At 38.9% G+C, this 20169-nt stretch overlaps 1 protein-coding gene across 5 annotated transcripts in view; it reads right to left on the bottom strand.

Annotated features, from left to right (window-relative positions):
- The window catches only part of LOC551432 (zinc finger and BTB domain-containing protein 20), an 80111-nt gene that overhangs the window by 58506 nt on the left and 1436 nt on the right, over window positions 1-20169 (bottom strand). Inside the window, exons 1-2 of one of the 5 annotated variants that reach the window (XM_016913559.2) lie at window positions 2885-3107; window positions 1502-2819 (exon numbers count right to left, since the gene is read on the bottom strand). The exons of 2 other annotated variants lie outside the window; for them this stretch is intronic. The gene's annotated coding sequence lies outside the window, so the exon portion shown is untranslated. Of the gene's footprint in view, window positions 1-1501; window positions 3108-20169 lie in introns of those variants that run through there. 2 more of the 5 variants (XM_016913569.2, XM_006558196.3) reach the window with 2 other exon arrangements.

The following is a 20169-nucleotide window of genomic DNA, read 5'->3' on the forward strand; positions in this document are numbered from 1 at the left end:
AAAAAAACGTGTTTGTCAAGGAAAGTTCGAATAAAATAAAAATTCCATCTCGAGAAAGACGAATTTGAATTTTGTAATAAACAAAAATCATCTCTTAATTTCACGTCGAAATTGCGAGTCGAAATCAACGTAACGAATGTTGTTCCCCGGTAAATCCTTTGAATAAATCTGGTCACGTGACTACTTATCAATCCGCAGCATCGATGGGAAAGAGAAAAATCGAATCCTCTACCAATCGATTCGCACAGCTGGTTTCCCAACACTCGCGCGTACTACGCATGGAGAGACAGAATAAACGAGTTGTATACATACGCGAGTATGTGCGAGTACGTACGTGTATAGTATACGTAGCACACGGGACAAGCAATGGAAATGACGCTCTCCCAGCCGCTACTGATACTACTGAATGAACTTTGACATCAGTGTCTACTCGATGTGACAAATACGAATATTATTGCGATCTCCAATATTATTTTCTTTTTTTCTGTTCTTTTTATAGCATATTTATGTACACGAATATTATATTATAATCGCACTTTGTACTTGTATATGCAATTTATAAAAATGTAATAACATAATATGCGAGTAAAAAATTGTCAACGATTCGTCTCATTGATTATCTCGAGTGATAATTTATCGAGTGAGATAATATGGTGAATCGATCGGAAATCGATGTAACTATCGTTAAATCAATTCCATTACTAGACCAGGATTGGCAGAGTACAACCAGAGTATAAGTTTTGCGCGAACGCAACGAGCGTACGCGTAGCGTATGTTCGAACGCACGTGTGTAAGTCCGTCAGCTTCCCCCTCCCGACAACGCCACTTCCCCTCCTTTCGCGGCTCTGACGAAACTCCCGACTCTATTGGTCCGACCCTCACCCTTCCCCGCACAACCACAGACGACTCATTCCATTCAGTCACCCGTACGAATTCAACGCTACACCACGCTACAACCAACTGCCGCGTGCTCTCTTTCCTTTCTCACTCTCGCGCCTCATCCTCCTTCCTTTCCTGTTAACCGTACTTACATCTCTCCCTCTCGCTTGTTGTGTTGTTCGTGGTTCTGTTTCGATCTTTCTGCTTCGTTACCTCGATAGCATGCTCTCTGTCTAACGCGCGACGCGCACACAAGAGCAACATGCGTCGCGGAAACGTTCGCACAGGTTTCTAACCTGACCTATGCGCGTTGCACGGCCAGGGGCGAGAGATCCCGATGCAATGTCATCCTGTTAAGGAATTCGCGTTTCCTTTGAATCCATCCACGGATACGCTCCGGCCGTCACAGGTCAAAATACCGACCGTGAGGAAAACATTATTTTATAGCTCGCGATATTAAAAAAAAATATGTGTATATATATATATATATATATATATATATATATATATATATATATATATACACACACATTATATATATATATACGCGTATACACATATTTATTTATTTTGTCTCCGATTCTCACGAAGAAAAAGGCTAAAGATAAATATTTTTACGTACGTTTTTTCGTCGATTCGGACGAAGTCACTTGTTAAAGCTGCGCGACACATTCGTCGATACGATGCGAAGATTCATAATTGTTGAACGTTGGGGTCCGAAACGGGAATCACTTATCGTTGATGTCACGCGGCACAAATTTGATTCGAACTCTAACGGCTCTGTCTCGACACACTTGGCACAACTTGGAAACTTTCTACGAAAACACGCGCGAAAAAAATTCGATGTTTTGATAGTTACTCGCGGATCTGCGACCACAGGTCCGGACGCGATCGCGGATCGAACGGCGACATTCGATTACACTCGATCTCGCGTTGTAAAAATCGACGAATGCGAATTACGAAGATAATGGTAGGTCGAAATTGTTTCCAACGATATCGATGAATTTCACGATGAGGAGGTGCGCGGAAAAAAAAAAAATTGGAGATAACAATACACGGTTTCCGCCGAGTCAGCGGCAAGATACGCTACAAAACATAGTGTTCAAGTTAAAATAGTCGACTATAGTCTCTTGAGGTCCGAAGAAGCTCAGTTGCCTTCGTCGCGCGCAGAGATGCGCGAGACCGCTGTTTCTCCCTCCCTTTCCCACTCTGTCTCTTTCGTGTTATCCGTCTTACTCTTCCTCTTTCTCTCTCTCCGTTTTCTCCTCGTCTTTTTCGCCGAGCGCGATTTCTCTCTTTCTCTTTCTTTCTCCCTTCTCTTTCTCTCGCTGTCTCGCTCGCTCGCACGCACGCTCGCTCGCTCGCTCGCTCGCGCCACTACTCCTGTACCCTTTTGTCCGGAAAGAAAAAATTTAAATCGAGAGAAGTCATATCCCCGATTGTGGCTACGTATGGAACGCAAAAATCGGAATAACAAGAAATTTAACCGTGCTATTTCGAATTTTATTCCACTCGTATTCCTTTCGATCGCACGACCAATCGCACGAGATAAATATTCGAGTGAACTTTTGCGGAAAAACAATTCGTCGAGCGCGATAACAAAGGTCAGCGTTCGTTACGAGACCAATTCGAACAATTCTCTCACACTCACTAGTAGTAGTAGTAGTAATAGTAGTAATAGTAGTTGTAGCTCGTCGAAATTTAAGTAGATTTGTTGGGAATAATTTATGTCCAATACTTGGCGTGCTTAATACAGATGCGACACATAGATGTCACGTTAACTTCCCGTCGACGTAAATTTTATTGCGCCACCGATGCAAACTCCGATGCAGAGAGTTCAATACACGAGAAACGATACCAACAATGCTCCCTATTCATTCTCTCGTCTATGTTACGTATTTTTTCCCCTCCTGGCGGTCGCGCCCGAATACGTGAGATCGCTGAAAGGAGAAGCTGCAAGCATGTTTTCCCTAATACACGTATATATTCGCAACGATACACTCACGTTTCTACACCAACTCGTCACATTTTCGACTTCCGTATGTTGAGCGTGTGTGTACACGTATACGCATACGCACAACTGTCCCCCTCTCCGCTCCCTATTCTCCCCGAACGAATATATCGCGTGTATATCACTCGAGTGCGAGCGAGTCGGACAGATACACAGAGAGAAAGAGGGGAGGGGGGACAAAGACGGAGCGAGGAGACGGAGGAAAAAGAGAAAGAGAGCGAAAGAGAGAGGGAATGAATAATGATCGAGAGAGCGAGAGCGAGAGAGAGAGAGATTGAGAACGAAGAAAAACAAGAAGCGAAGATGAGTCTAACTTGCGAGCGACGAAAAAAAGAAACGCACGGACGGAAAACATGGATGGGTGGCGCGGAGAAAGGAAAGGGCGCGAGAAAAGGGCACGTGCAACACGACGACGAAGGGCGCGATTCGCGCGCGCGAACTCCTCCACTACTTTTGCCGGTGTGAAAAGTGAAATGACAACACGCAGTTCGCGCGTCGTTGACTCTGACAACAGGGTACCCGTACAGGCTGGATACGATACTGTGAACTCGGCACGGTTCGCAGCCGAGCGCTTTTCTCAAGAGGGCGGGAGGCAGAGGAGAGCAGCGAGAGAATTCGAAAGAGCGAGGGAGAACGAGGGAGGGCGAGAGAGAGAGAAAGAGAGAGAGAGCGCGCGCGAGGAAGAACGCGCGAGAGGTCGGTGGTAGGAGTCCGGCGGGAGGGGCCGGAATTCTCTCTGTTATAGATTAAAATTTTTTACGGGGAAGATATTGATTGTTGCTTTTTATTAATGTAACATTAAAGTGGCGCCGCAAAAGTGGGGGGAACTCCCGCCGGCGAGTCGATGCTCAATAGTGGGGAGAGGTTGTTTGGAGTAGGGATCGAGGCTGAAGGTAGGGTAGAGTAAACGACATAGAAAGACGCGGGGGAAGGGGAAGCGAGGCGCGGGAAGACGGCGTGGTGGGGCTAGGTCCGCCGAAGAAGAGAGAGGAGAGGAGAAAAGCAAGAAAAGTAAGAACGGCCGCGCGCATTCTGGAAAACGGGCGGCAGGAGGAAGTAAAAAAGAAAGAGGGAAGAGAGGATTTCGCGAGAGGAGGCGAGACGAGGCTAGGCGCGGAGGAGGAGGAGGTGGATGATCCGGGGCGGAGGTTCGAGGGGAGGGGGTTTCGAAGCGGCGGAAATAGTGCCATAAATACGAACATTTTTCGTAGCGTCTTGCAGCCCTGTTTTGACAATCATCCCCTCCACAACTCCCTGTCCCTCCGTCGTGCAATTTCTCTCTCTCTCTCTCTCTCTCTCCTCCTGCGCGGCCTTCTTCCCCACGAGACTATTCCCCCTCCCCTCGTCTCCTCGACAACCGCGCTTTTGGATCTTAAGCACGCGGATACACGTATATATCGCGAACGGCGGACAACGGACGCACGTAGAGGCGGCGGCGGCGATGGTGGTAGTGGCGGTGGCGGTAGCGACGACGAGGATGACGAAGAAGAAGAAGAAGAAGACGATGCTTCGTTTTACGCCCCTTTACCTCACCTACCAGTCACCCTTTTCACTCTTCCCTTCTCTCTGCTGCCCCTGCCAGCCACCTATTCTTCTACTCACTTTGACATTTTTCGCGAGTTAAGGCCCGCTCGAACTTCGCGGAAATCCATCTTGCGCTGGCTCGAAGGAGTAGTACGTACTCTCTCTCTCTCTCTCTCGTTCGCTCTACCCGCCATACTCTCCCTCTCCTCGTCTATCCCAAACTCCACACCCGTCTCTCCTACGACGGTTCTTCTCTCCTACTACTCCGTCCGCTCCGCTCTTCCTCTTTCGTTTTTCTTTTTTTCTTTCTCCTTTTTTTTCTTTCTTTTCCTTCGATTCTTCTGCCTCTCCTTTTTTCAGGGGGAGCAAACCGAGAGACGCGAACGGCGGATCGATTCTTCGTTTCGAGAGGTCTGCAAGGGGGGGAGGGTTGAACGAGAGGAGGGCGGATAGGAGATACGTGTGGAATTATCGACGGGATAATTATCGAATAATCATCGATACAATGATCGCGTCGATAAGACGTGTACGACTAATTTCCAGGTCATAAACACAAGTATACGATCGACTAATTGTCCGGTCGTTAATCATCGATAGGTAGGTGTGGTGTGCGTGACCACGATTAATCGTCACGAGCTCGTGTAGAATAGAAACTACTCGCAGTTTCGTATTACACGAATGGCGCGATCTGTATAGGTTGCGTGGCCCGTGTAACTCTGCACGCTGGCTGGTAACCTTATACCTCGTGCTTTACCACCACACGTACGATCCCTCTGTCGATTTTTTTCCACTCGCGGATTAGCCCGTCTTTCGCGTCCGAATCCAACATCTTTTCCGTTTGATATTTTGTATCAAAAATTTTTTATATTTTACGTTATAATCTTTTTTTAAAAAAAAAAAACGCTTGGAACATGTATCTTGAAATTCGTTTCGACGAGAGATAAGTACGAGTCAATTGTAGCTTCGAAACATCGGGGGTATCCCATTGCCTTAGTGACTTCCGGATGGAAGTAGGAGACAGGAAAGAAGCTCCTCTCCTCGGGATTGTATTTCATTCGCGGTTGTCTCGCTTCCGACTTTCGTGCGCCACAGTCGAAAGGAAGCCGTACAAGAAGAAGGTCTGCATGGAAAGGAGGCGAAAACTATAACGTAACCAAGCCTCGATCGATCGATCGATCGATCTAAGGTCCGTTTTCGTTATCAACACAAAAGTTCGTGGAGGATCGTGGCCTGCTTGTGTCTTTCCAGTTTTCACTTCCACACAGGGGGGGAGTTACGTAAAGACTATTCTGTCCAATTAAGCAGAGCAGACCGTTTCCCTCTTCTTTGGCTTTATTTAGCTTGCTGCTCTTTCATGGGGAACTAATTCGCCGGTGACGCTTTTGCATCGTTATCATAAGCATTGGTGGATTATCTCGTGCGCGTTAAAAAGAAGAGAAAAAAAAAAAAAAAGAAAAGAGACATCGCACAAAGCGTCAAAGTACACGCTACACGGAAAGCGTGAAAAAAAAAAAAGAAAGAAAGAAAGAAGGAAGAGTAGTAAAACTAAAGAGCGACGATTAGAGAAACAAAGAGAGCTCGACGATCTTTTCGAAGCTTCCGATAAAACGCTTCACTCGACGACGCAACACTCGACGCCGTCCTACACCTACGACGGCGTTCCATTTCGTCGGACAGGACGCGTTTACCAAACGGCGCGACGTATCTTATCGCGTTACGGAAAGGAATTTTGATTAGGAGGCAGCTCCTTTCTTACGACGACGACGACGATTCTGCAATGCGACTACGTACAGTTTCGGCGTTCGAAAACCATCAGGAAATAAAACCGTGGAGGTAAAAAGTGCACGGCAATCCGTGGAGGAAGGAGGGTGGGAGGGAGGGGGATTTATTAAAGCGAAAAAACGATATCAGGCGGCCTTCTGCTTTCTCGTTCATCACAGTCCTCGGCAGCGATATATTTTCTTCTTTCTTTTTTCGAATAACGAGCATCATCGTTATGGCTTTCCCCCCCCTCAGCATCCTACCGCCTTCTCTCCCTCCCTCCTCGGCCCCCCACCCGCCTTCTTCCCTCGTCTTTCCGCCTTTCCACTCCTCCCACTCTCCCTTTGTTCGTTCGCAGCGAGTGAACCGAGTCCAGGTTTAATTCTCAAAGCGATAGCAATTTCCAGGCGCAGGAAAAAAGGAATAAAGGGGGAGGAGGGAGGAGGGAGGAGGAGAAAGGGGAGGGGAGGAGAAAGAGCCACCCCTGTCATACTCGATCGATCCGACCTAAGCAATTAATCTATTTAACCTTTCTATTCTGCCGCGCCGGAAATAAAGGAACGGCGAAGGATTAAATTATTGCATACTTGAAATTCTAAAGGGATTGGGAGGGGAGGGGAGGGAAACTGAACCAGCCATCTCGGTTCTCGGAATTGCGAAACGAGGGAAGGGTGGCCTTTTAACGATGGATGGGAACGGGAGACACATGGTGTGTAATAATTATAAAGGGATATATCTTTTCAATACGAACACGAGGGAACGCGCGCCAGTTTTCTTCAGATTCCAGTTTTTCAGACAAAGATTTTAGACACGTCGATCCAGTGGAAAATTTCATCGAGATACTTTATCTTCTTGAAATAACCGATTCTACGAAACAAAATGAAATTAGAAAGGTAAGTTTTTTTCGAATAGACACGAATCTTGAATGATAGATTTAGTTTCACTTACGTGCGATCATCGTACGAGACCCCGCTCGATGACACTTGTTGCGGCAGTCATTTCGTAAAGTCTTTTTCCCCACCCTTTGTACGATCCTCGACACACACACGGTCGATCTCGTTTCCAATTTTGTTGAATGCGTGCAATTTCTTTTTTTTTTTGAAATTCGTACGTACGCTCGATGAAAATGTTTCGAAACGTGGGCGCCTAAGTGCACCCATCTTCTGGTAAATTGACTTCTGAACGAGTATTTTGCGTAAGAGTATCGACTATCGAATTTATACTCGTAAACATGTAAATTGGGTTACGATTTTTTTATTTCCAAGGATCGACAATTTCTTTTAAACTCGGTGAGAAAATTTCAAAAAGAAATTCGCGAGGGGAATGCTTTCTCTCAAGTTTCAAGATTACGATTATTAATGTCAATGTCAATGAGTATAATTGCGTTCCAGTGACTTTTAAAAAATACGTGATGAGTGAAATTTATTTTTGAACCATCGATCAAGCCATCGATTAAAAATAATGAAAATTGAATAAGTGATTCGTGGATCGATTTATCAGCTATTATATCATCCTCGATTCGTAGTTTGAAGATCATATATTTATCCCCGCGAAATTTACGAAATCTTATAATTGGATCAAAAGTAACTAGATTACTAGAGGATTGAAACTTATCTAGTTAACGTTATTGCCAACTGCTTAGCCGAGTTGGTGAAAAATTACCCAACTTATCAACGAGTTGTATATATATATATATATAAGTTATATATCTAATTTTACGTTATCGATATTAATATTAATGATGTCAATAAAAATTCACGATGATTGCAAGTAATTGAAAACTTTTTTTTGCTGCCAATAATCAAGAAAATGATTTATACCGGCTATATAAATAATAGCCATTATTTATTACAATAGGCAGAACAATTAAAAATTAACATTTTTTAATCACATCTCTTGAAAATGTTCAAAATTTAATGATCCTCTTCTATTCAATAAAAAATCCATTTTTATTCAATGATTCCTTTTCTTTTAAAAATATATTTTTAAAACAGATAATTTAAAAAAAATCTTTTTTCATCTTTCACGCGGTTATATCACCGTGCATCTGTACATCCTGTACAGAGTATATCTAATACAATTATTACCACGTCACTCCAGCTTCCTTTCATTATATGTAAAGTATATTTTAAAAAATTGGATGGAAATCTCGAATTCGCTTTTCGTTTTCATCAATTACAATTACGGAATCATCATACGTAAGACGTATCAGAGATCTCGAGATCTCTATTTTCAAAATTCCCATTGCTCCTCCCTCACAACACTTGCAGACAGAGATTCTTCCCCTCATTTGCTCTTTTCGCTCATCGAATTCGAGGTGATGCATCGCCCTACATCATATAAATTTTAATTTTCGATAATGGCGCCTCTTTTCGATTTCGCGCTCTTCTCGTCGAATCCTTGCGATCGAGTTGGCTGATCGATCCAAGATATCATCATCGTCATCGACGAGTATTTTTTTATTCAAAGTAGATCTTGATTGGACGATGCCTTCTCGAACGCCCTCTCCTTATTTCCTTATTAACTTTTGGAAATGAATGGAGTCTCGAACATTGTTTCTTCTTTTTCTATTATTAGTTTGAAGTCGCAGAAATCATTTATACTCGCGCGATATTTAATCGAATTTTTCGAATTTATAAAAACAACGAGTCTACGATGCACTAATTTAACTCAAGAAAAAAAGAAAAAAAATTATTCTATAAATTCGACGGATAGGAAAAAAGAATAAACTTCCTCGAGTTCAGTAAACAAATTGCACGATGCCGCATCAGGTTGATCTATCAACAAATATCACGCTGATATTTAAGAACTCAGTATTGCAAGTAATACTGCACAAGCGTGTAAAGATGATTGTATTTGTTACGCGCAAGAAATATTGGAATTGCAAATATACATGGAACAGGTTCAACAATGGAATTGTCGGGAAATAAGTAAAGAATGTTTCTTGAAAAAGTTATTTACATATTTGTAAATTTTAAAATCCGCTATACCATTAACGAAGATATACATATAAAAAAAAAAAAAAAAAGAAAAAATAAAAAAAGAAAAAAAAAAAAAAAACGATATTTCTTACGTAACCGTGTACACTCGATTATTATTGATATTCGTTATTCGTTCCTATATTATATAAGAAAATGAAAATAAAAAAAAAAAAAAAGAAAAGAAAATCCACTAATTCCGTCATTAATATAATATAATCACAAAGTAAAGTCTTCGCCGGCATTTTTTTTTTTTTCAAAACCCGATACATTATAAAATTCCCTTTTAACAAATACACTTTTCAAAGCGTGTAATAATATTCCTTTATCTTTACACTCGATCGATATCGTTTTACTATTCCTCTCCACACGGCAGGGGCAAGATAAAAGAATCTATCTCTATCCACGGATTTTCGACTCGACGGAAAATTTTCAAGCGCGTCGAAAAGGCGCCATTTTCGAAGATTTCTTTCGAAAAATCACTACTCTAAATCTTTCAATTTCGTCAATCGATCCTCTGCGAGAAAGATATATCGATTTCTCTTTCTTTTCTTTCTTTCTTTTCCCCCTTTCGATTTCGTTAGACCATATATATATATATTCGAGGAAGGCGAGGGGAGGCAAGTTTTCTCCGTGGAACAAAGGGTGTCCTTTCAACGCGACATCGGTGCTCGGCATCTAGGCGCGTTAGAGACGGCGACGACAATCGCAAAATCAATTTGCATTATTCGTTTAAAAGTGTGCTGGCCCGTGACGTCAGGGGTGGGGGCGGGGCGGTAGGCGCGTAAGAGGGTGTCGAACGGAGGCAAGTGGCCCCGTCTGGTCGCCGATGCTCTCAAACAATCCCTTTTCCTCCACTTCCACCACCTCCACCAGCGCGCCGTCACCCCTCCCCCCGCCGCCGTCTCCGCCGCCGCCTACCCCCACCACCCACCCGCCCCTCCCTCCGCCCACCCCTTCCGCGAGCCACCCCTCCGCCAACCCCTTTATCATACTTTTGTATATACGTCCCTTAGCCATCGAAGCCTATGCAACCCCCTGTCTTCTTCCCTCGCTATTCTCGCGACATCCACCACCCCCTCCGTGGCTTTTTACCCCGCACGCACAAACACTGCCCCCCTCCCACGGTGTATTTCATTCTCTCCGCTCTTCTTTCCTTTCACCTCGCCCCCCCCCCCCACTCCCTCGCTCAGCAACGACGACGAAACGCAACCCTTAACCCTCGGTTTACTTAGGATTATCAACTTTTCTCATACTTGATTCAGTAATAAAAGTTATTTCGCGCATCGTTCCCTCCTCCTCTCGATTTTCCTCTTCCTTACGTTACGATTTTTAATTGGGAATATCTGGATTGGAAATATTTTATCTTTTAGATGGTGGTAGATAATATATATTGTTCGAGAATTTTGGAATGAAATTTTGCATTTGACTTGACGGGGTATCGAATCGAGTTTCGGTGTTCCGGGCGAGGCGCAGAGAAAAAGTAACCAACTGGGGAAAAGTTCGAGACGAGGGAAGAAAGATGTCTATCTCCCTCCCCTGTTCCCAACTGTTCGAAAGCTGTTCGCTTTTTCCCTCTCTCTTTCTCCCCTTCAAGATAAAACAACAGTTTAAAAATTTTTTCCAAGTCCGATTTTCAACCGGCTTAACCGGGGAGGGAGGGAGGGAAAAGGTGGCGATTGGGGCGGCCAGAGAGAGAAGTTATTATCTCGAAAAATCAGCCTCGGCACGGTTTTCTATAAATCTTACGGCATTACCTTCCTCTCGCGAGCCGGGTTGAGAGGTGGTGCCAGGTTAAATGGGAAAAGTTTTGCTTTTAGCGAGGCCAGCTCGCGGGCTGCAGGGGGGGGAAAGGAGAGAATTGGCGGGGTGTCGATTTTTAAGATCGAAAATCCGCCACATCCGAGCGTTTTAAATGTAAAATCTTCTTCTTCGAATGAACAAACTTACATTCATCGGCTGATAAATATCGACAAGTTTCATACAGGTTATCTTTTTTCCCAAAGTTTCATTTCGTTCCAACATTTGTGAAAGAATAAAAGAAACGATAGCTGCGTAGGATCCATCGGACTAAATTAAGCATTGCAAGTTATAGGTTATGTTTCCTTTTTCTTCCAAGATACTGCTAGAACAAACGGACCAATCAAATTTCAATAATAGAAACGAAATTTATCACGTTTTCTAAATTTTTATCTTAAGAATAATTCGGGAATAATATAAACGTTAGATCAAATTTACGCGGCAAAGGGATATCGATTATTATTTTCCGGTTAAACGCGCGAGAATGGTTTCATCACATACCGTGTGTACTAGTCCTCTTTTTTTGTTTCTTTTTTTTCTTCTTTTTTTTGCAACCCCGAGGCTCTTTTTCACTCGTTTCAAATAAACAAATAAATAAAATGGAGCGCGAAATCACGACGATCGACGTATTTATCGCTCGCCATGGAATTCATTTGGGGGAGCGAATGCGAGCACCTGTCGATTCCGCGCTTCTGTTTTCGAAAAATCCCGAGATCGCGGGATTCAATTTACCGCGTATAATCGCGCGCGGTGTCGTTTCAATTTCGGCTCGCGATAAAAGTCGCGATACAACGCGTTTACAACACGGCACGGAACGCTGCTAAAACACAACCGTATCCATCGAGCGGTTTAATTAAGGCGGAACGTTCGCCGATGGACGTTTCCATTGACTGCGACTCGAGCAGCTACCTGAAATATGTACAACCCATGGCTTTTTGGAGCTTGTTTCCCTTCCTAGGAAATTAATTCTTTTTTTCTCTTTCTCTCTCTTCTTCTTCTCCATCCATTTATTGTCCCCATAGCGCGAAACAGCGTGTATAATAAAAGAAAGACGATCGAGGTGAATCTTGTTTCTCGAAAGTTTAGTTCTTTCGATTATCTGAAAATGTATTTTGAAAATGTTAGAAAAGTTTTGGAAAGAAATTGTGGGAAAGGAAATGGTCATATATCGAAATTGTTTTCTTTTTTTTTTTCTTCTTCTTCTTCTTAATTAACGTAATCAAATGAATTAAACTTGGCTTTAATTTAATCTTCGTACATTCCTCTTTCATACGTAGATAAGAGAAATAAAAATATTTGATGCAAAAGTGTTTCGCAATACTAGTTTTGCTAGTTTGCTCTAGATATGTTCTAAATTTAAATATTTTCTTGTAGTAAATTTAAAGAAATAATTTTATGAACCTTATCTTCATGTTGAATGATAGAGAGAGAGACTTGTTTCGCAATGATGAATAGCTAGTAAAGATAGGTCTCTCGGAACCCTTTCAAACTTTTTAAGAATTTAACGATTCTTTTTTACTTCTTTTTTCTGATTCTGAAATGAACATATAATGAATATACAATTTTGTGAATACAAATAATTCTCTCGAATATTATTAATTTTTATTCAATAATTGAATCTAACATCTAGATTTATTAGATTCATTTTATCTAATTGATACCATTTTATCACGATACGTTCATTTACAAAATAAAAAAGAATATAAATCTCGCTCGAAAGAATTCCAACAGAGATCGATATTTTGTTAAAATTTTAATTTTTTAGGACGAATCTAAAAATCCCATAAGATTAATGATCTAATTAGACAATTTGTATCCTTTTTAAAATAATCCAAATCGAATTAATTCAACACCATAAACCATATCTAATATTATTTCAAAATTTTCAAACATTTTCTTTCTGCTATTATACATTTTCCACATCTTTTTCGAAAATCAGTCCTCTCTTTCCCTCCCTTCGTATCATATCCATCCAGCCGTACAATAACCCCTTCAAGATCTGTTTCATTATCAACGGTACTTTACGCGGAAAAACCATGCTTAAGGAGGATCTTCTGCTTCTGTTTAATAACGCGACACAAGCTCCTCCGGTTAATGTGCCGTGGCATCTCGCTGCAAAAGCCGGCCGACTCACGACAGGAAGCTGATCGCGTTTCTTATTATCGATCCTTTGTAATTATATCGTCAAACGTTCTAACGAGATACCCTTGCCACTCGTGTGCCGAGTCGTCTAAGCTTATGTCGTCGCGAATTTTAAAGCATCACCCTTGATTGTTCCATTCCCTTCTCCTTTTTTCGTTAACACTTTTTCCTTTTATAATGGACATTCAGGATAATCATCACTTTCTCTTCTTTAATTCTTAATAAATCGGTAATATTTGGATGCAGTTGGTTTTCGATGACTCGTTATCTTCGAGAACAAAACGAAGTATTCGGTGAATTGATTGAAAAAAAAAAAATAGCATCGATGAGACTTACCTCGAGGCACGAATATCGTGGCGGGAAAATCCTTTTCAAGCAAGTGAAATCTCTCAGGATATTCTCTCAATATTTTTCGAATAAAATAATTTGGTCTGGGAAATACTCGTTAACAATAGAGTTAAAAACTTGAATATTTTTATACAGATGTTAATATTTGCTCTATTTCACATCGTCGGTCTCGATTCCATTAGATAGTTGTAATGCTTCCATTTTTACATGCAACCTACTTGAAAGTCGACTCTTAACGAGTGGAAAGAATTATTATTGCCGTCTATGAAAAAAAAAAGGAAAAAAAAAAGAAAGAAACAAAAGGCCTTCGCCATAAGATCGCGTGCCAGTATTTCGTTCGAATTATTTATTGCAATATTATATACTTTGGAATGATACGATGTTATACACGTCACTGCAACGTGATCCACCAAAGAAATATCAGCCTTTTAAGGGTTGTGAGGAGCGTCAGTACTTTCCTTCGATAGCGCAGTTTTATTGTTTACAAGGACACGCAATACCAACTCGCGGTTTTTTCAAGTTTTATAATCCACCAGACCAGACTGTGAAGTGGTTACTTTCAGTGAGGAAAACACCTTTGTGCTCGAGGGTCGCTCCTTCTTCTTTTTTTTTTTATTCCTTTCTTGGAAATTGTGCGAATCGTCGACTGTTCCTTTCCTCTCGATATAAAAAAAAAGAAGGAAAAAAATGCACAAGGAGCCGGGGATTCTTCGACTCGTTAATAAGCACTCGTGCACAGACGGATAAAAAAAGGGAACTATCGTTTCTTTTTCTTTTTTTTTTTACCGAGAATCTATTTCAAGGTATTCAAGCTCTCTTCGAATTCTCTGCAACTTGCTTCTCGATTCCATTTGCATCCCTGTTGATAGTAGTTTTTAAGTAAAATAGTAACTTCGAGAATCGAGGCTCGAAAATCACTTTTTCAACCAAAAAAAGTTTCTTTAGAAACACGGTAAAACGTAGGTTCTCTTTCATTTAAAATTATTTTCCGCCCTCCAGTCAGCACTCCTATTAATCCAATTTCGCCGAAAAACCTTTTCACCTTTTCACCAAAGAACTTACATTCTCCCCTCTCCCTCGGTTGAAATTTCGAAACTTTTAAGTAGACGATTCTTCACCCACTGTTTCGAAAGAATGTAACAATGCTATACGGAATAACTAACGACATTTCTTCTTCTTTTTTTTCTCTCTCTCTCTCTCTCTCTCCGAATATTCCCTTATTTTTCCAACAAAAAGTCCCGCTCTTTCTTTCTCCGACAGGTCGAAGAGAATTCTTTGTCCAAGCCCGTAGAAAAGTACAAGAAGCGCGTGTATAACGAGCAATGAGACTACGCGCTTTATGACGCGTCATAGGGAACATGGGACGATTATTCTCAAGAAGTGGGCTTTATATTTTAAAGTGGCCTCCTTTGACGCCTGTAGGAATCACCAACTTTTCAACGGAGCAGGTTTCCACTTCTTTTTATCCATGACATCTCGTAATGGAAAATAATCTATGATTTTTTTTACAGCATTGTATATACACATAATTTTACGAATTAAATAATGTTAATTTTCTTGTTTTTTTTCTTTTTTTTTGAAAATTTTGACCATAGTTTTCTCTACTATATTTGGACTAATATTTTGAATATAATTTCATAATGAATAATTCTATTCGAGAAATTATATTTAACAAAATAAAGAGAGAGGAAAGAAAATGAATTTTCGAATTATTCGTCGAGTCGATATCTCGGATCGTGTTGTTGAAAAAGTTTAATAGTATTTACGTGTATGTGAAATTATATTATCAGGAAAATTGATGAAATTCGATTTCATTTCGTTTGCGAGGAAAACTTCGTTTGATAATTTGCGAGTGAATGAGAATTTCTTAAATCTTTGCAAATTAAAAAAGATGGAAGAAAACAAGTTGTATACAAAGTGAGAAAGGTAAATAAACAATAATAAACAAATGAAAAAAAAAGAAAAAAAAATAGGACAAAGTAGAAATGAAAAAGTTTGGGAAAAGCAGGTCCGGGAAAAAGAGGAAATCAATTCGGTTTGCGTCGTGCGAACGTCGCTTGAATATTGTTTTGGACGTAACGTGTGAAAATCAAAGAGATTTCTCCGCGGCGCGGCGCATCCTCGACATGCAACAACCCGAGAGTTCTTTTTTTTTTTTTTTTTTTTCCTTTGCCGCAGATTAGCCACGTTTCCGAGTAGATGGTTCGACACCTTGTACTTCTTCTTCGTTACAACGCTCAACGCTTTATCCCATTGGTGTTTTTTAATTATCTCTTCTCCTTTTCGTTCTACACGCACGGGTATCATTTGGGAAAAAATTGCACCGTGTGAAAGTAGAATTCCGCTAAACATGGGAAAGCTCCGGCGTTACAAGCCGCATAATTTTATAGAAAATCTAGAAATCAAATTAAAAAGGCTAATTATCTTTCAAACGCACACACGTTCACGTTTTCTTGTTTTTCTTTCAAATGTTCTATAAAAACGTTATTATAATAATATTAAAAATTTTGCTTTGCAAATAGTTTTTTTTTTTTTAAATATTTTACGATCGGTATCATTTGCATAATGGATGAAAAAAAATAAAGGAGAGAGAGAGAGAGAAAAAAAAAAGTAGAATTACGTAACGCGTAATGTAAGATGATATTTCTTCAAACGCGTGAGAGAGAAATCTGTGAAATAAATTGAAAAACGCTCCGGATATTTCGCGATGGCGAAAAAAAGCATTAGTGGTGGCCTGTACGCGCTTGCGCACACTAGTGACTTTCACGCGTACATAAATTGACGAACGACTCCATGATTCGGTTCAATTTCTCTCGATTCCACACGTACTTATTTTTTGTTAGTTATCGGACTTTTCCATAGGTGGCCACGCCAACGTTAGGCTTCGCCTTGGCCGGTATCAAATCATACTGACAATTTTGCCCGTGGCGTTATCTCGCTACGGAATTTGAAGTTTTTGTTCAAACGCACCGTGAGGGAGAGAAAGCCAAACCGACACCAGTAACTATGTTTTGAAATTCGATCTATTTCGCTCAGTTTCATCATCTCTCGCGCTTTACAATCTTTTATTTGGATTAAACATTCGCTCGATATTTTAACATTTCGAATCGTCTATCATCAATTTTCTTTCAACAACCTTCGATATATACCTCTACTATTTTGATGCTAAGAATAAATAAATATAAGTTAATTTATCAAACAAATCTTGAAATTTTTAAAATCACAAGTTTTAAAAATTTATTCTTTGTAGGAGCGAAATAATACACGTATTTTCGTATTATTTCAAATCGTTACGAATAAGATATAAAAAAAAGAAGAAAGATTTTTATTACTTATTTTTAGTGAATAAAAGATTAAAGAATTAAAAATGATGATAAAAAACGATTAAATATTTTTTGAAAATATTAAAACATACTAAAGAAAATATATATATACAAGTATCTAGTATAATTAAGAATATGGTAGAATAAATAAGAAAATCCAATCCAAGAAAATTCGATTAAAGAAAAAAATTTAATCGTTTTATCATACTTGTAATATTAATTTATATTTAATAAAAAAACTAATAAATTAAACATAGTATAAGAATAAATTTTTAACAACTTTATATTTTTCCTACGACGTTTAACCAACAAATTATATTCAACAAAATAAAAATTTAATCTTGCTAAAAAAAAAATCTCGAAACTTCTGAAACAAAACCGGTAATTAATATTCGTCATCACTTATTACTAGGAAAAAGATCTTGGTAGCGATAAAAATATAAGTTATTCGAGTTGGGATTAGAAACATAAAAAAGAATACAAAAAAAAAAAAAAAAAAAAAAAAAAGAAAAAAGAAAAAAAGAAAAAAAAAATATAGCAACAACAATCGAAACGTGTCGAGGACAAAAGTTTGCTATCGACTATCCCTAGAACAAAACTTAGAAAATCCGGTTCAAAATACGAGGAGAAAGGGAAAAGAACGACGCAAATATTTTGTAGCATCATTTTCACACGCGTTAAAATGACTAAAACTGAGAATCAAAAATCCCCTACGCATAATATTCGTAATGGGTCGCAGCATGCACCAACTATGTATATCACATTTCGTTTAATATTTATACACGAACAATAACCATGAAACAGCGTATGAGCTGGCAACGAATAAAAACGATAACAAAAACGATACAGCTAATTATCTATCAGTGGTCGGTGCAATGTTTTCACCAATGGGACGAAAAGCGTCGCAAATATCAAGTGTTTCGAACATTTACACGGGTCACTATCCCACACACGCGTGTATATATATATATATATATATATATATATATATATATATATATACGAGAGACAAGGCAGCGCAGCTGGCCGCGCATAACCGAGAGAAAACACATTTTTCAAAGTACAGAAAAAGATTGAAAATAGCCGAGTCAAGACGTTCGCACGCTTATCTTCGATATTGACTGCTATCCCCACTCTAATAGTCGAGACATTGCATCCGTAGTTGATATTTATTTGTGTACCGTTTCACCGATATTCGATATTTGTCCTCAATAAATATATAATTTGTTATTCGCAAGTAATTAGACGATAGAAACAGTTTTACATTTGAAATTAATTTATGAATTAAGACTTGATCTTTCCTTACGATATATTATATATCATTAACAAACAATAGTAAATAATAACGATAGTAAGAATAACCGAATGGTCGAATTTTCATGATTTCACGCGGCATCATAACTGATCAGTATCGTACACAGACAGAGGTCGTTAGCACTATGACGGCCAGAACCAATAATATGCCAGCATGCTTCGGAATCGCATAGCTGGGTAAGTAGTCGACATCGTCCTTACTTTTCTCGATCGATCGCTTATTGCACGCACGTATTTTTTTATGATAAATTTTCATGATCCATCTCTAAATCAATACGATACGTTTATTAACATTGTTGTCAACTAATTATTAACATCATTATGTTAACTTATTATTAACGCTACACCATTGTGATTACAACGCGATGTATTTTTTCTTTTTTCTTTTTCAAGTTATGTTGCGCAGTATGCGATACATGAAAGAAATTTTTTTTTCATTAATTTTTTGATTGACGTAATAGATTGTTTAATATTCAAATTACACATTGGAAAAAAATGAAATGTTCATTTAAAAGCATGTTGAAAACAAGAAGATTAGATGGATAATTTTGCTCGAGGTTGGAATGATGAAAAAAGAAGAATGTTATTATAAACAACAGGAATAAAAAATATAAATATTCTAAGCAAAGTTTTTATTGGTTTTCTTTAATCTCAATCGTAGATAGTTAACGTGCTAATTATAAAATGAATTACTGAAATTTTAAGTTGTGTGTAATTTTGAATATTAAAAAATAATAAAATTTAAAATAATCACAAAAATATTTCATGAATTTCAGAAGCGATTCAGTTTTATGTTTTTGATATATCACAAACAATTGATGATTGTTTTCTTTTTTATAAAAAAAAAAAAAAAAAATATTCATAAAAATTAAAAACGCGAAAGTTCCAATTCCTCGTGTCTAATTTCAAAAATCCTTAAAAGAAAAAAATCTATGGTTTAATCGTGTCATGATGTCAATCGGTAATTTTCCAATGTGTCGCGAAAACTGATCAGTTTGTTCGTACTTTATTTCTGGAAAAACCCATTTCCGCGCCGACGATGACATAAATTACTACGACTAATACACTGCTTTGGGTATCTGCAATGACGTCAAGTAATTCCTCTTTTTCGAAGAGTTTAATAATTTGCTATGACGCATCATCAATGGAACCATTGACGCAAGGTACGAATAAGATAACATAATTTCTGAAAGAAAAAAAATCTACGAAAAATAAGCCTCACATAATAAGATTTCATAATTTTCGTTCAAACCTTGATAACTTTATTTCAAACGAGATATCATTTCAAAAATGATATAGAGGTTCGTTTCAACAAACAAGAAAATAATAACGATTTAATTTTTCCTCTGATAACAATTTTTTTCATACCGATCGTAAGCAATATTTCAGATAAGTAGAGCACATAATTGTTCGTGTAAAAAATATTTAATATTCTATCACATTTTGCAAGAATATAAGGTGTAATGGTATTAGACAATCTACGTCACAAGGAAGAAAAAAAAGAATAAGAAAAGTGAATGAAAAATATGCATAACATCGTATCATATACTATTATAAAAATTGAAACAGTAGTTCGTAAATTGATTTGCAAAAATGACAAAACTGATTAGAAATTTTCCGAGAACGAAAAATTTCCGTGTGATGATAAGCATAGAATTAATCGTCCTCGACTACTGTGCGACTGTATTCATAGAAAATAATCTGATTCGTAATGATGAGTCACGTTGAAATCATTCTGATTTAAAATTTCACAATTTAAAGACGCAATTTATATTCAGAAACACGAAATATTTTTTGAGCACGTGTAAAAATCTTGTATTTCGCGGCCTAAACTCAACTTCTGCTTCCCGCGCTTTTGTACCAACACACAAAATAAACAAAACTCCAGTTATTTTGATTGGTTACACTTTGACGCGCTATCTTGGAGCATCGAACGCGCGTGCACGTGCTGAATCGTCGGAAACAAATCCAAGTGTCAAGAACCGCGCCTATGCTTCGAAGGTAATAATATACACTGCTTGGGATATATATATGTGTATATATTCATTCTCCAATCGTTTAAGGTTATGTTTGTTCTGAAAAGCAAGCA

The sequence above is a fragment of the Apis mellifera genome, linkage group LG8 (assembly GCF_003254395.2).
Source record: "Apis mellifera strain DH4 linkage group LG8, Amel_HAv3.1, whole genome shotgun sequence".
Taxonomy (NCBI): Eukaryota; Metazoa; Arthropoda; class Insecta; order Hymenoptera; family Apidae; genus Apis; species Apis mellifera.